The following is a 16729-nucleotide window of genomic DNA, read 5'->3' as shown; positions in this document are numbered from 1 at the left end:
ATGCGCTTGCCCCAACGTGCTGGCCCCAACACCCCTCGTCCCCGCACCCTCGCCCTCTCACCATTGCCCCCTCCTGCTCACTCTCACCGTCGCCCCTTGCCCCTCTCACCCTTGCCCCCTCACCCTCGTGCCCCCCTCCACCCTCGCCCACCTACCCCTTGCCCCCTCGTCCCCTCACCCTTGCCCCTTCACCCTCACCCCCCTCACACCTTCACCCTCACACCCTCACCCTAAACGGTGTGGTGTCAATAGTGAGATACAAGGTGTCAGTTGTCATTGTGATGCGTTTGATGACGTAGGTCAACCACATTGTCAATGGTCACTCCAATATTGGAGGTGTCTGTGGTTGTCAATAGTCTCTCTGATATACTTTATTGATGGTGGCACATAACTTTCAGATTTCTTTTCTCAGCAGGATAAAGGATAATACATTTTTAACTCCTAATATTGAATAACTTGTTGTGAATTATGGCCCTTTAAACTAAGCTACTTGGGACAAATGTTTTAAACGATTAGTAACTGTTAAATCAATGTGAAAAGTTTAATTGAACATAGAACAAAAACAAAACATTTATATAAAAATCTTAAATCCATTACTGGAGATGCTGCTTAATTGATTTTCATGAAGGACTAACTGTTTTGTTAAGTATTAGGATGTCTGGGCGACACATTGGCTAGACACTGGTTGAGTGATAATTTGACTTCATTCATCATTTTATTGATTTTGTGATACGTTCAAGTTTCCTTTTTACCTTATAACATAATTTACTAATTTAACAAATTATTTTGTTTAATAAATGGTGTGTTGAGCCCAAATGATTTTTGAGTTTTGATATTTAACAGGTTAGTCACTCTGAGAGGCCCTTTTAAGAAATGGATCTTTACAAATCATCATTAACGAAGCAATTTCCTTTTGTTCTGGCCGTATAAAAAAAAATGAAAAAGTCCAAGCTGATGCCATTAACAGCATATTAGGTTGGAGCAGACATGAAGGCATGAGCCCTGATCGCATACGGAAGGATATAAGTCGTAACCTAGGGCCACTCGGTTTCAGTTCACTCATGTTGTCCTCTAGGAAAGTACCCCTGACATTGCTGTTAGCGTTTGTACATAAATGTATTCCCTAAATAAAATCAGTGAATGGACAGTGAAACAGAAGAATGTTAAAATTGCAGGGCCACCATCTTCATGAAAAAGTAATTCGCAAAACGTTTTCCTTTTGTTTGCAAACGTGGTGCAATGCTGTAAATAGGAGCAAGATGCATCATTTCATCACTTCCCTGTGAGGTTATCAAAACAAAAGTGAATACAAGACTCTACCAGGTCTTTTCCCTCCCCAACAAAAAACAAAAGTTTGCTTTACACTTTTTCTTGTGAAGATAATTTTCATTCAAAAAGGAGGCTTACCAGAACATCAGAGCCGAGCAATTTGGGGGCATAAGCCAAGAACTGGAAGTGGAGAGGCAGGAAAATGGGATAGAATCCATTTCAGACCCTTACTAACTCCAAAGAAAAATCTTCTGGCGAAGTGGGGCAGGTGCTCCTTCTGCCTTGTCACCACCCCTAGTCCCCACATCCCAATGTCACTTTTGGGGGGGGTATCAGGCAGCAATCCAGGCTACCTGGAAATCCTGCCAGTTATGTCTTTTGTACAACAGCAGTATAGAGCCATACTTAGACCTCACAAGAGAGATCAATTGCCATTTGAATGTGGATCCCACCAGCGAGGGTGCATCAGAAAAGATGTGCGGTTCCCTTTAGATCTTTTGTCAGACCAGTCTGTGTCCCCTGCAACAGAATGGCTAGATGCTGCTCCAAAATAGGTCCATAGGGTGGGCACCCCAATAGCACCAGTAATGGCCCGGGCACTCAGCCCTTATATTTAAAATCTTTAACGTGTGACTAGAGGAGATATTTTGACATTACAACTTTATCATCATTTCCTCAGTTTATCAGATATCAAAAAGTGAAGAAGGGCAGTGTTTTAAGGCTACCTTCTTATCTTCCTCTCCCGAAGGAGAAAGAAATGAAAATCTAGTTTTTCTTGCATAATAGAACATATTGATAAAATTTCCTCTTAACCAGCATCTCAGCTCACAGTAGAACTGAAGGACTAATTATGGAGTATCTTTCTCTTGTGCACATTTATCCATACCGAGCTCCAGAAACAGACTGAAACCCCATTTGGTGAATACCAGGAGAATACTGCTATGAAATCCCTACTCTTTAATCTAACAGTAGAAAGGAACATCCTCATGCAAGCAGTTACTAAGCTAATGATAGCCAAGCAAAGCTAGAAAAATACCCTCAGCCAGAATTTCCTGTCTGCAATGTTTCTACTGGATAATTGATGTATGCAGGAGGCTTTCATTGGAAGTATGTCCACAACCTTCAGTTTTCAGGATCAAAATCGCAAATAATTTACTATGGAGGCCGAGAAGTCAAAAGAAAATTATGAAAGTAAACTGTTCATTTTCTAATTTCTTTAGCGACGACAAAAATATATTTGCATAACAAATGTGGGCATTCACATTTATTCACAACCTAGCAAATGGGCCATTTAATTTAGCATTCAGCCTATTGTCCAGGGATTTCCTAGTGATGGTTCTTAATCCACTTAGAGCATGTTATCTCTCTTTACCTCATGTTAACCTGTTTTTTGTGAGGGGAAAAAATCAATTATACAAGATGCACAGCTGTTCAATTAAACTTTTGGGAAGTTATTGTAGATTCCTCCAGGCTTTTCCCTGACAGGTTCTGATCACAGCACTTTAACATATTCAGTAATTACCAGCTTGATGCTGAAGTTGCTTGATTGTTGCTTTCACCTTCTCTCCTCTGAGAGATTTGCTTCTGTGGCAAAGAAACTAGGCTTTTGGGAAATCTTTTGAAGTACAGATGTAACGTTTAGTTTATGAATTGCTGATTTATCAACTATAACCGTATTAATCAGCTAATCAACTGGAAAAATAACTCATATACTTTAAGATAGTTTATTTCCCTGTGATTTAAATGAAAAAGAACATTTTCATTGAAATATCACTGTTTTTTGGTTGATATATTGACATCTTATATCCTTTACCCCATTTATATTCCATCAGTTGGGTGCAATTTTAACAGCAATGTAAGAGGAGTGCCATGATTGTACTGCCTGCTCACATCATTCTCCATTTGGAAAATGCAAGGTTCTCTACGTACCTATTTAAACGCACGCACACAGTTTTGTCTGCTAGTGAAAGTTCCCTTCGAAAAGTGCTGGCTGCTTCTAATATATTTCTAAAGGTGATGTAACGGACCATCTGGATTCTTAAACAGTATGTTTTAAGTTCAAAATGTTGACTTCATACTAATACATGCATGTGCTATAATTAGGGCACGTATTTTTACATTTTAATTCTAAAAGCTTGAGATAGTAAACCCTATACCATCATTGAAATGACCTAAAAGTACTCAGGATATTATGTCAATGGGTGTATTGAGAATTTGAACTGTGGGATGAGTCAGAAGAAGGAACTAAAAATATTGGAGCTGGAAATCCTTGGAGCTGACATTCCAGTGGAAGTGCCAGGATGTGCCCGGCAGTAACCCAGCCAAAGCATGTGGGGTCAGGAGGTTCCTTTTTTACAATATTGCCATTTTGTGTCTTGGCGCTATGGGCACATCATTTGTCTTTGTATTCACGCACTATATTATATTTTCCTATCAGCTTGATGTTGTGGTCTGAGTACATAACCAATTTTGCATTGAACATGCTCAATTTTGTACTTAGCTTCTTGATAACTGACTGTGGTACAATATGACCTGGAAATCTTGTGTCTAGCTTAAAATGAACACGTCAATGTCATTTTCTGTCTGAATTGCATCCATAAAAAATGCATTTTCACCCTCACTTTCAGACTGTTTCCACTCTTATGAAATTTTTATTCCTTGCCTGTTAGAAAGAAGAAAGAAAGAACTTGCATTTATATAGCGCCTTGCACAACCTGGGATGTCCCAAATCGCTTTACAGCCAATTTTCTTTTTGCAGCGTGGTCACTGTTGTAATGTAGGAAATGCAGCATCCAAATTGCACACAACAAGTTCCTATAAACAGCAGTGAGGTAATGACTGGATGATCTGTTTTAGTGCTGTTGATTGAAGGATAAATATTGGCCAGGACACTGGGGAGAATAGTGCCATAGGAGGTCAGATGGGGCCTCAGTTTAACATCTCATCTGAAAGACGGCACCTCTGACAGTGTAGCACTCCCTCAGTACTGCATTGAAGTGCCAGCTTGGATTATGTGTTCAAGTCTCTGGAGTGGGACTTGAACCAACAACCTTCTGATTCAGAGCTGAGAGTGCTACCACTGAGCCATGGCTAACAGTGATTTTGCTTTGACTTGGCACACTTTAACAAAATGTTTTAACACCACATAAACTTTTGGCCATATACTGTGCAATTTTTCCTCTTGTGGGATTTAGTACAGTAACTGCAATGCATAATTTGTTGACCAGCTAGATCTAACTTTTTTTTATCATCTCTGCTCCACTCAAACTCCTCATAGCACTGCTCATACTGCATGGGTGTTCTCGTTGTGCGTTGTTGATTTGCAAATAACAACTGCTTTCTGCTGGTCTAGATTATTTTCTCTTAGTAATCTGGATCTGATTACAATTTTGTTTTAAATAAGACTATCTACGAAGGATCTTTACTCACTTTACAACACTTGAATTTTCTTGAAAATCTGCCACTTACAGATCAATGCTTTATCTTTTAGCTTGAAACCTGGTATTAAACACATACCTTTCATACATGATATTCTCGTGACAAGTGAGATATTCCTCAAACTTGGCTTCTCTTCTCCTCTCCCTTACTACGTGCAAGCATATTATGCATCTCTGTTGCATTCTTATCGATTGGATACAGTGAAGCACTACCCTGCATTTTGTCTGTTTTGTCTCCTAAGCCTTTTCCTGTTGCATACAAATCAAAGGTATTCATTTCATTTTCTACACATTTCTTTGACAATTCCTCCCAGTTCTACATGGTCAGGGAACTTTAAGCCTTCCATCTCTATCCCAGGTTCCACAAACATGTGAAGATTTGTAGCCTATGAACAACAAATCTGAGGAGACTGCAGCATGTCCACTTTATTCAAATGCCCACTTAATTCTCTGAGCTCATGGTGTTTATATAAAAAGCCCATCTCTGACCACTGGATGGCTCTGTGAAACTTGAACATGTTATTTCCCCTCTGTGAAGCATCGTGAAATGTTTTTCTATGTTATGGTGCCATGAAGACAAAGGGAATTATGGTGCTTCTTTGTTTGTCTGACATCCAGTACTGGATGAGCAAAAATTTCCTCCAACTAAATATTGGGAAGACCAAAGCCATTGTCTTCAGTCCCAGCCACAAACTCCGTTCCCTGGCCACCGACTCCATCCATCACCTTGGCCACTGTCTGAGGCTGAACCAGACCGTTCGCAACCTTGGCGTCCTATTTGACCCTGAGATGAGCTTCCGACCACATATCCGCTCCATCACCAAGACCGCCTACTTCCACCTACGTAACATCACCCATTTCCGGCCCCCCTCTGCTCATCTGCTGCTGAAACCCTCATCCATGCCTTGGGTACCTCTAGATTTGACTATTCCAATGCTCTCCTGGCCTCCCATTGTCCACCCTCCATAAATTTGAGCTCATCCAAACCTCTGTTGCCCCTATCCTAACTTGTACCAAGTCCAGATCACCCATCACTCCTGTGCTCCCTGACCTACATTGGCTCCTGGTCTGGGATTGCCTCGATTTTAAAATTATCGTCCTTGTTTACCAATCCTTCCATGGCCTCGCCCCTCCCTATGTCTGTAACCTCCTCCAGCCCTACAACTCTCCGAGATCTCTGTGTTCCTCCAATTCTTGCCTCTTGCACATCCCCGATTTTAATCACTCCACCATTGGCGACCGTGTCTTCAGCTGCCTAGGCCCTGAGCTCTGGAATTTCCTCCCTAAACCTTTCCGCCTCTCTACCTCTCTCTCCTCCTGAAAACCTATCTCTTTGACCAAGCATTTGGTCACCTGTCCTAGCATCTTTTTACGTGGCTCAGTGTCAAATTTTGTTTGATAATGCTCCTAAGCGCCTTGGGATGTTTTACTACATTAAAGCCACTATATAAATGCAAGTTGTTGTTGTTTGCCATAATGAAATTTGCAGGTCATTTTGGGTGGGTTTGGGGAATTTGGATTGAATTGGAACCGAATTCCAAAGCCATGCAGTAAAAGAAAGTTAGGGTGGGTGAAATTGAATGATGTAGTGTGATGGGTATTTCATTTTTTTTTTAGTTTTGTTTTATAAATTCTTTTTGGAAAGAATTGGAATGGCTACTCTCAGTTCATAATCTGTGGCATCGAGCAGGAAATTACTGAGTAGAGGGAAAATCAGAGACAAGTCATGTCTGAATGGTGTACAGAGTCTCCTGTTGGAACATTGATGGTGGCCTGCCTGTATATCCCCTTAACTGTAGACATCAAGGCAGATGTATGAAGAAAAAGTAAAAATAAAGGAAAACCGTCCCAAAATTCCCTTAAAATAGTTAAAAATTGGAAGATAATCGCTGAGGAAGTGAAAATAAATTGTTTACATGGAACTGTTTAGTTTTGTTTTCTCTTGATGCACATCATGGAAAACAGAGTCCAGGGAGCAGAAGTGATGCAGGCTGTTGTCGAGAAGGTGGGTTGGGATGTATTCCTTACATAATCTGGTAAACTAGATATTTGAGGGAAAAAAACACATAAATAAACATTTTATTCATGACAACTGCTATTTTGAGGTAGAATTGAGAACATTCTAGAAACAATTTATTTCCCTTCTGTTTCCCATTTAAAAACCATAAAACCACAGAGGTTTGCAACACAGAAGGAAGCCATTTGGCCCGTCATGTTTGTGCTGACTCTTTGCTCGATCAAAACAAATCCCGCTGTCTCCCCATAGCCCGGTGTCTTTCTCTGCTTCAATTATTTTTCTGATTTTCCTTTAAACGATGCAATGGTTTCTGTCTCAAGCATTCACTGTGGCAAAGCATTCCATCCTCCAGTAATCCTCTGTGTTAAGAAATTTATCCTAACCTCACTCTGCACTCTCTTACTTATAAAATAAAAACAGAAAATGCTGGAGAAGTTCAGCAAGTCAGGCAGCTTCTGTGGAGAAAGAAACAGAGTTAACGTTTCAGGTCGAAGACCTTTCATCAGGACTGGAAGATGTTAAAAGTTTAAAGTTTTTAAGCAATTACAGAGCCAGGGAAAGAGGGGGAGGGAAGGGGAGGGGAGAACAAAAGGGAAGGTCTGTGATAGGGTAGAGGGCACGAGTGATTAAATGACAAAAGGGATGATGGTGCAAGGCAAGGAGGGTGGGAATGGAACAGGTTGAGAAACAAAAGATTGATCAGGAGAAACTATAAATGGCAACAGCAGAACCATTACCAGTTCCATTCGCAACCCCTCAAGTAATGAAGCAGTCCGAGCCCGCATGCAGCAAGACCTGGACAACATCCAGGCTTGGGCTCATAAGTGGCAAGTAACATTCGCGCCAGATAAGTGCCAGGCAATGACCATCTCCAACAAGAGAGAGTCGAACCACCTCCCCTTGACATTCAACGGCATTACCATTGCCGAATCCCCCACCATCAACATCCTGGGGGTCACCATTGACTAGAACCTTAACTGGACCAGCCATATAAATACTGTGGTGACGAGGGCAGGTCAGAGGCTGGGTATTCTGCGGCGAGTGACTCACCTCCTGACTCCCCATAGCCTTTCCACCATCTACAAGACACAAGTCAGGAGTGTGATGGAATACTCTCCACTTGCTTGGATGAGTGCAGCTCCAACAACACTCAAGAAGCTCGACACCATCCAGGACAAAGCAGCCCGCTTGATTGGCACCCCATCCACCACCCTAAACATTTACTCCCTTCACCACTGGCGCACAGTGGCTGCAGTGTGTACCATCCACAGGATGCACTGCAGCAACTCGCCAAGGCTTCTTCGACAGCACCTCCCAAACCCGCGATCTCTACCACCTAGAAGGACAACAGCAGCAGGCACATGGGAACAACACCAACTGCACGTTCCCCTCCAAGTCACACACCATCCCGACTTGGAAATATATCGCCGTTCCTTCATTGTCGCTGGGTCAAAATCCTGGAACTCCCTTCCTAACAGCACTGTGGGAGAACCGTCACCACACGGACTGCAGCGGTTCAAGAAGGCGGCTCACCACCACCTTCTCAAGGGCAATTAGGAATGGGCAATAAATGCCGGCCTCACAGCGATGCCCACATCCCATGAACGAATAAAAGAAAATAGTTGACCGAAAAAATGGGAGCAGTGGTTATGATCTGTGAAGTTATTGAAATCGATGTTGAGTCCGGAAGGTTGTAAAGTGCCTAATCAAAAGATGAGGTGCTCTTCCTCGAGCTTATGTTGAGCTTCATTGGAACGGTGTAAGAGGCCGAGGACGGAGAAGTCAGAGTAGGAGTGGGACGGAGAATTAAAATGGCAAGTGACTGGTAAGTCAGGGTCATGCTTGCGGACAGAGCGGAGGTGTTCATCAAAGCGATCACGCATTCTGCGTTTGGTCTCCCCAGTGTAGAGGAGACCGCATTGTGTGCAGTGGATACAGTATACTAAATTGAAAGAAGTACAAGTAAACCGCTGTTTCACCTGGAAGGAGTGTTTGGGGCCCAGGACGGTGGGAAAGGAAGAGATGAAGGGACAGGTGTTGTATCTCCTGCGCTCACACGGGAAGGTGCCGTGGGGATGAGAGCGGGTATTGGGGGTCATTGAAGAGTGGACCAGGGCGCCGTGGAGAGAACAGTCCCTTTGGAGTGCTGAAAGGGGAGGAGAGAGGAAGATGCGTGGGATCGTGCTGGAGGTGGCGGAAATGGCGGAGGATGATACATTGAATATGGAGGCCGGTGGGGTGGAAGGTGAACTCTCTTAGTTATAATTTTAAATGGAACAATTTGGAGAGCATCACGTGTTTTGAATGCATGTAGTTTCTTGTTGAATAATATAATCAGTTTGGAAATGAATGATTTTATCATAAGAGGTGCTCTTGTCTGTTCACCTTATTGTGTAATAAAGCAGATGGACGATTCATATCAAGTCTAATCTCAACAAGTGTTCTCTTGGTTTGCCTTCAGAGAGACTGAAGAAATACATGTGAGAGACACGAATACCCAGTACGGTTCACAGGGCGATCCTATTGTTACGCCCCCAAGTTATGCGACCATACAAGTAGATATAGAGCAGTGTGAGTCAATTCCCATAAAAATAAGACTACTTAAGGGACCAACTGACACCACTGAACCTGAGGAGGTATCAAAGGCAGACTTGAATTCGTAACAACTTGTGATTTGTTCAGTCTTGCACATATAAAACTAAAATTATGAACTTAGGTTAGATACACTGTAACAAACAAAGTAATTTTTGCTGCATAAGCTTACCTAAAATATTTTCAAATATTTATTATTTTTTCCCGAGTACTAGGTACCGTGAATAGAATCCTATCAAAAACATTTTATATCATTTAACTGATTTTAAAAAACAGATAAATATCTCATTAACAACAGAACTGAAGGTTAAAGGTATAAGTATAGACATAGATGATCAAATATTCTATGGAACACAATCCATTAGGGACCTTGGGGATGTCATCTGTGGAATGTAACCAGTCATGGTTGAATAATGTAGATTATAATGTTAGGTTGATATCTTGGAGTTTATGCTTGATTACATTTGGAGGTCAAAGAGAAATGTCATAGTTTTTTCTTGGAAATGTTACCTGTCATTATTCACCTCCCTCGGGAGATCAAAGAAATCAGAGTCTGTCCGTAATTGTCCAAATTATACATGGTCTACTTGAAGAAGTAGTTATATTGGGCCAAACAGCCTTTTCTCCTTCTACACTTTCATTTATTCTTATTAGTAAACATATTGGCATATATTTTTTTTAAATCCTTAATAACGAATCAAGTTTAAGATTTAGAAAAAGGAGTTTGAGTGTGCTCTCCGTGTGCTCCTACAGGTTAAGTACATGTTGGGGGAGGGAGAGGAAGAAAAGTTCTACTTGGTGGTGTTATTAATTGCAGAGCAACCAGAGCTGTCCTAAAGTACTGAATGATGAGAAAATGGAGGCACAGACTTGGACACCAAACAGAAAATTGGAAATTAAAATGTATTCTTTTCATATGTAAGAATTTAATAAGGGAATATCTTCGCACCTAAGTAATTCCTTCAAGGGCTGTGACTTTCATTTAAGACGAACATTCTCGAATTGAACAAATTTGTACACCTTTAATCTAATATCATACTTCCAAACTGTCATTTGCAGCAGTGGGAAATACCTTAGAAACCAATCAAGATACCTTATGCGCTGTGCAAGGAAAATCATGGGACTCAATTTTGAAATGTTGGCAGCGAGGGCGTGGGGGGGTGTGAAGGTGCACGTGGCAAACCCTCATAAACAAAACTTACCATTTCCGACTCGATCGCATCGTAATTGATGGTCATTAACATGCTCTCCAGGTTTCGCGCCCGGCAGCCAGCCTGGTTGACAGGCTGGCTGCCGTCAGGAGCTGCAATGCGGAGGGGGGGGGAGAGAAAGAAAGAGAGCGAGACGTCATCCAGCGCTGGAACGGAAGATCGGGGGGGGGGGGGAGAGTGGAAGATCGGGGGGGGAGAGTGGAAGATCGGGGGGGGGAGAGTGGAAGATCGGGGGGGGGAGAGTGGAAGATCGGGGGGGGGAGAGTGGAAGATCGGGGGGGGGAGAGTGGAAGATCGTGGGGGGGAGAGTGGAAGATCGTGGGGGGAGAGTGGAAGATCGTGGGGGGAGAGTGGAAGATCGTGGGGGGAGAGTGGAAGATCGTGGGGGGAGAGTGGAAGATCGTGGGGGGAGAGTGGAAGATCGTGGGGGGAGAGTGGAAGATCGGGGCGGGAGAGTGGAAGATTGGGGAAGATCGGGGGTGAAGAGGGGGAAATCGGGGGGAGAGTGGAAGATCGTGGGGGGAGAGTGGAAGATCGTGGGGGGAGAGTGGAAGATCGTGGGGGGAGAGTGGAAGATCGGGGCGGGAGAGTGGAAGATTGGGGAAGATCGGGGGTGAAGAGGGGGAAATCGGGGGGAGAGTGGAAGATCGTGGGGGGAGAGTGGAAGATCGTGGGGGGAGAGTGGAAGATCGTGGGGGGAGAGTGGAAGATCGTGGGGGGAGAGTGGAAGATCGGGGCGGGAGAGTGGAAGATCGTGGGGGGAGAGTGGAAGATCGTGGGGGGAGAGTGGAAGATCGTGGGGGGAGAGTGGAAGATCGTGGGGGGAGAGTGGAAGATCGGGGCGGGAGAGTGGAAGATCGGGGCGGGAGAGTGGAAGATCGGGGCGGGAGAGTGGAAGATCGGGGCGGGAGAGTGGAAGATCGTGGGGGGAGAGTGGAAGATCGGGGCGGGAGAGTGGAAGATTGAGGAAGATCGGGGGTGAAGAGGGGGAAATTGGGGGGAGTGAAGAGGGGGAGATTGGGGGGACATCAGGGGGGTGAAGAGGGGGAGATCGGATAGGGAGACATCAGACATCGGAGCAGGGTGGAAAGGTAGGCGTGAATCAGAAGCCGTGGGAAAGCCACCCTGGTAAGTTAAAAATCGTTCTAACTACTGACTATGTCACAAATTAAGTGCCTTAAGTACCTCAATGAGGTACATTTGGCTCTTTAACTATCATCCCGCTGGCGCACACAGGTGCATCCTTGGGGAATCGGAAGTCAGCGGGTTGGAGCCAGCTTCCAAACCCGAACGGGATTTCCCCGATTTTCAGAGCCCTTCCCCCCCCCCCCAATGCACCCGCAATTTCCTGGGAAAATCAAGCCCATGGTATTTGTCATTAGTTGAAAGTTCGAAACAATTCTGAGACCCAAATATTGCAATAGCAAAGTTGCCAGTTTAGGCATATAGACCATAATTCTGCATTGTGCACAGGACACTCAAATTTACTTGGAATGATAAAACTGACAGTCACACTTGGGCAATAATGTTTTCAGTATTTTGCCATAGATCACAACTGCCCTGATGAATGGGATCTGGAGTTAGGTTTACAGCAACAGAAATTGATCCTCTTGGGGTGAGGGGGGGATTGTGCACAGTTGTTACTTTGCATCTAATTATTAGTCGTTTAAAGCAGGGTGGAAAGGAAATAAAAGCTCATTGTAGATATTCACTCATTCAATGCTAGAATTCTTCTGTCCTTTAAAAATATAGCAAAGGTTGTCATGTATGGATAAATACTTGAAAAGGAAATATTTGCAGGTCTTTGGGAAAAGAGCAGCGAGTGGGAGTAATTGGATAGCTCTTTCAAAGAGCCAGCACATGCACGTTGGGCCGAATGGCCTCCTTCTGTGCTATATCCTTCTATGATTCTATGACCCCAATATTTACGGAGAGGCAGGAATGGAGTGCTGTAGCGGGGGTGGGGGGGGAGGAGAATCCCTGAAGTCCTGGGAACGCGGAGATCCTACCGAATTTAATGGCAGGATCTTATTATAATTTTTGTATTCCGTTTCCCAACCGGCAGCTGGCCACATAGACACGCTGCCCGACAGCCGGGCAGGAGAGCCATGGTAGAATCCGCAGCTGGGGACTGTTGAGGACGGGCCCCGGCAATCGGAAAAGATCGGGGCATGGTGGAGGTCTCAGACCGCAGCAGCAAGGAGGGAGGTAGGGAGGGAGGAAGTCGAAGATCGGGGCATGGTGCGGGGTGGGGCGTCCGCCGATCGTAGAATCGAGGAGAGACCGCGTTCGGCAGATTTGCTTGCGGGGCTGGGGGAAGCACTCCTGCTCCTCCTGGCTCACAAGCATTGCTATAAAAAACACTTATCTGCTTGATCCGGCTGCTCCCTTCTCCATTTAGCTGCCGGGTTTCCTGAGCCCTGGGAAACCCGGCCGGCCAGGTTTAAGTGAGGCTCGCAACTGCACTGTGGGAGCCTGATTTAAATATTATAATGAGGTGTCACGTTATCCGATTTTTCATTTCCTCTGCCCCCGACCCTCTCCCGTCGTGGCGGAGAGGGGGAGATTAATATCGACCCCTGTGTGTTCGAGTGTGGCTGGGGGGGGCATACTTCAACTATTTTCAAAATTTGTACAAATAATACGCACTATGTATGTTACATTAAATATGAAAATGATCTGGTCATTGGCCTCTTTCAATACTTTCGCCACTACATATGCATTCTGAAAGTGCAGATAGGGCATTTCATTTCATTATCACAACACCAAACTTTCAATAGGGACAACATTGAGAAAACCACCTAAAGTGATTAAAATAAAACTCGGCTGAAATCTCACATACTATTGCACTCACCTTGGAATCTGCAGTGTATTTACATGGAAGGTTTTAATGGTACCATGGGCACAATTTTAATATACCAGCGGGAAGAGTCTGGCGGGGGTGATTTGCGTGTGCCAAACCCGGAAGGGAAGTAGGCGGATTGACAGGCTGGCTGCCAACAGGAGCTGCACATCCAAGGGGGGGGGGGGTGGGGGGGGGCGGGGGGAGAAAGAGAAAGACCTCATCATCCGTTGGGAGAGAGATAATCTGATTCTGGATTGTCTCCAAAGCACCTGGACCTGGCTTTCTTCCTCATGCATTATTTTCCTCATACCATTATCATCCTGGCACAAGAAACTTGAATGAAATTGTTCTGAAACAAAATAAGTGTCCAGGCTACACTTGCTTTTCTGTTGAGATTTTGTACTTTATTGCTGGGAGTTGATTCTTAGGCAACAACAAGAAAGAAAGAACTTGCATTTAAAGAACCCTGCGACATTTAAAATTTCATAAATATTTGGCCGCAGTCATATAATGTGGTTAATGGGCAATTTATTAACTTTTCATAAAATATGACAAATTTGTGTCGATATTGCAATGTGTGTTTTTTCCAGAAGTACTAGCCCAAGTCTAAAAATCTTCTAGTTAACATATATGCTGTAATCTGTCAGTCTTGTAATATTTCCATGATGTGGAGATGCCGGTGATGGACTGGGGTGGACAAATGTAAGGACTTGCACAACACCAGGTTATAGTCCAACAGTTTTATTTTAAATCACAAGCTTTCGGAGCTTTCCTCCTTCAAACTGTTGGACTATAACCTGGTGTTGTGCAAGTCCTTACATTTGTAATATTTCCATTCCCCATATCCCCAGTGAATTTATTTGATGCCATGTCTTCCATCATTGGGAGAGAGATTGAGGGGGGCGGGGGGGGGGCGGAGACAAAGATCGGAGGAGGGGGAGACATCGGACATCGGGGTGGGGGTGTACAGGTGACATCGTTTGTAAGGTATGTTTATTTTTTTTACAATGGGAAATGTAATTTAATTTCATTTATTTAGTTTATTTTTGCCTGATCCGACCCTTCCTGCCTGGTTTCACCAGGCGCTAATCGGAAGCCGTGCGAAAGCCACCCAGGTAACATTAAAATCTTTTTAACTATTCAATATGCAAAAAATAAACTACCTTACATTTGCTCCTTTAATTATCAACCCACCGGCTTTAATTGCCGGTGGGACTTCCGGGTTTGGGGATGGCGCGCGCACCCAGATGACTGTGGGTCGTGCGCTTTCTTCAGCGTGTTGGAATCGGGATTCCTGCCCGCTCCAGAAGATCCCAATTTTCTTCGCCCCTCCCGTCCCCAACACATCCGGACTTCGGTTTTAAAACTGAGCACCATGTGTTTGACTGGTGCTTTAGTTCAGCAAGCAAGGCAGCTTTCACAGTGTGTCGTCTGCATAACTTGTGTGCCTGAGGGCTCGAGTTTAATTCGTACTCGAGATCTGAATGTTTGGTCTGTAATCTGTCTCAAAAATTAAGATATTCATCTTCTGGATAATTGTGCATTCCCTCTTGTATGAAATTAATTTTGACCTCTGAGAAAATGTATTCAGAAATGAAGAATGGAGATGCATGTACCCATTCAGCATACAATATATATTTTGTAGAAAGAGGAATTAAAGAGGGAAAGAATAGTAACATAAATTCAGCTTCATAAGCACTGATGTGCAGTTGATTTCAGCAAAGATAACCCCTGAGGCGTAGAGAAGGAAAAGGGACATGCAGTAAAAAATCACATCACATTTTTCTGCTATTTTCTGGAAGATAATAGAATTCTTTTGGTCTCCCTAATGATTCAGTGGATAAATACACCATTTGGTGTGGTACTGGATCATGCAGATCAAGAACGCCCCAGCTTCCATTCTCAGTCTATATTCAGTTAGTTATTCTTAACTTGGAGTACTTCAGTTGGCCTTAGAATTCCAGTGCTTGGTGGGGGGGGGCGGGGGGAAGGCAACATAAGCAGCCACGGTTCTGATTCCAAATTGCAATTGAGTGGTGGAAAATGCCTGCAAGCAGATGTTGGAGTCGGACAGAATTGAGCTTGCCTTTGATGCCCTTCCACCATGGTCAAACAGTTGAGCTTGACTCAAATAGAAAGATTTTTTCATTTGGTTACATTACCAGAAGTTTGCCCCCACCTGTGCAGCCATAACCCATACAATTTTCATCTCAATGATATTAACACCCAGAATCATAAAATCGTGGAATCATACAGCACAGAAGGAGGCCATTCTGCCCATCGTGCCTGTGCCGGCTCCTTGAATGAGGCAGTGAAGTTGGGGTAAGGGACAGAAAATAAGTGGGAAATCTGGGAGAAACAGGGATAAGACATCCATTTGCCTAATTGGTGATCACAAGTTTCCTGAATATTTACTTTTTATTTGAGCTGAAGCTGATGATGTAAAACACATTGAAGTATAATATACCACACATATTTATTGTTTGAATACAATATGTAATGGTGAAAAGATAAAAGTATAAATTCTTTCCAGTTTATTCAATCCTGTCCCATTTGATTTAGGTGCACTGTAGGAAGGGAGAGTTGGGTAAGGGGTAAACTTTTTTTTGGATTGTGTTATGTCCCCGTTCCTCCTCCAAATCCTAGAATTGCCTCTAATGTTCCACCTAACTCTTCATACATAGTTATGCCTCTGTCATACATAGTTGTGCCTCTGTGTTGAATAATTTGATTTTCTTCTTATCACCTGCTTTACTGACATCCACATATACTGTAGATTCCTGAGACAGCGTGAGTGGATCTGGAATTTCTGTTGAGACGAATGTAAAGAATTTGGCCCCAAAGTTCCACAGGTGGCAATCCTAGTGGTTGTGCTAGGATTGCACTTGCAGGTGTCCTCCAACACTGACCCCCATTAGAGTTTGCGAGGTCACGGGGAGGACCTCATTTGCATGGGACAGGAGCGTGCTGGTGCATCCTTTGGTGCCTTTTTTAAATTACATTTGTCTTCTTTAGGTATCCACGCCACTTACCAGATCTGGACCTCAACAGTGAGAACCACTTGTGGAAGCTGGTACGCTTTCACCTTTCGTGGCGTAACGGCCTCCACGACTTCGTCAAGTCCCCAATGAGCCTCAGGAGCAGAAACTCTGCCTTAGGGATTGCTTTCCTTCACTCGTCATTTGTGTAGTAAGGGGCAAATGGCAGTTCCATGTCTTAAAAGGCAACCAAGAAACTACCAGAAATGGCGGAGATATGATGTAACCAGATCTCCCCCGTTTCCTTGGGGGTTCTGCCAGGTTCCCATCGAAGTTACAGCGGGAGGCTAATTGAATCCTAGTAGAATTTCAGAGCCTTT

General features: G+C 43.9%; 1 protein-coding gene across 8 annotated transcripts in view; it reads left to right on the top strand.

Annotated features, from left to right (window-relative positions):
• tenm4 (teneurin transmembrane protein 4) overlaps positions 1-16729 on the top strand; it is a 414166-nt gene that overhangs the window by 138152 nt on the left and 259285 nt on the right. The gene's annotated exons all lie outside the window — the stretch shown is intronic.

This window comes from Heptranchias perlo, chromosome 6 (genome assembly GCF_035084215.1).
Source record: "Heptranchias perlo isolate sHepPer1 chromosome 6, sHepPer1.hap1, whole genome shotgun sequence".
Classification (NCBI taxonomy): Eukaryota; Metazoa; Chordata; class Chondrichthyes; order Hexanchiformes; family Hexanchidae; genus Heptranchias; species Heptranchias perlo.
The sequence above is the reverse complement of the archived record's forward strand: the minus strand, read 5'-3'. Positions and strand labels throughout refer to the sequence as shown.